Genomic DNA, 680 nt, shown 5'->3' on the forward strand with positions numbered 1-680 from the left:
TCTCTGATTAATGAAGTAATAATAAACAAAGGAAAAAGAAAATAAAGATGCTTAAATATAAAAAAAAATCTGGATTACCTCTATAGGAAGTCTGGTGAGTCAATTCATAAAAATTTTTTGAGGTTAATCACTTCCAGTTTAATGAAATTTTTATTAAATTATCATGACATGGTACGACGTTTCGGTACCACTGTCCCATATTCATGTACTTTAAACCTTATCATGATGGAACATCACTTCTTGTAGTTTCAACTGGTATGCAACTTCTAATCTTTTCATATGGTTTTCCCTCATTTCCACATCTTCGTTTAATCTGGATTATCTCTATAGAAATCTGGTGAGTCAATTCATAAAAATTTTTTGAGGTAATGATGTTCCATCATGATAAAGTTTAAAGTACATAAATATGGGACAGCGGTCTCGAAACGTTGTACCATGTCATGATAATTTAATAAAAATTTCATTAAACTGGAAGTAATTAACCTCAAAAACGTTTTATGAATAAGAAAAAATATCTTAACCTTATAGTTGAAATATAGACAAAAAAATGAAATATTTAACTCTCTAATATTGAATATAGACAAGAAAAAGAAACTTTCGAGATTTGCTAAAAAACAAAAGAAAGTCACTCACAGTAGGTGGAAAAGTAGTAGCTTGTCGATTTGTGCATACCGAATAAA

Source organism: Halyomorpha halys, unplaced genomic scaffold, assembly GCF_000696795.3.
Source record: "Halyomorpha halys isolate HHAL.00 unplaced genomic scaffold, Hhal_1.1 Scaffold944.1, whole genome shotgun sequence".
Classification (NCBI taxonomy): Eukaryota; Metazoa; Arthropoda; class Insecta; order Hemiptera; family Pentatomidae; genus Halyomorpha; species Halyomorpha halys.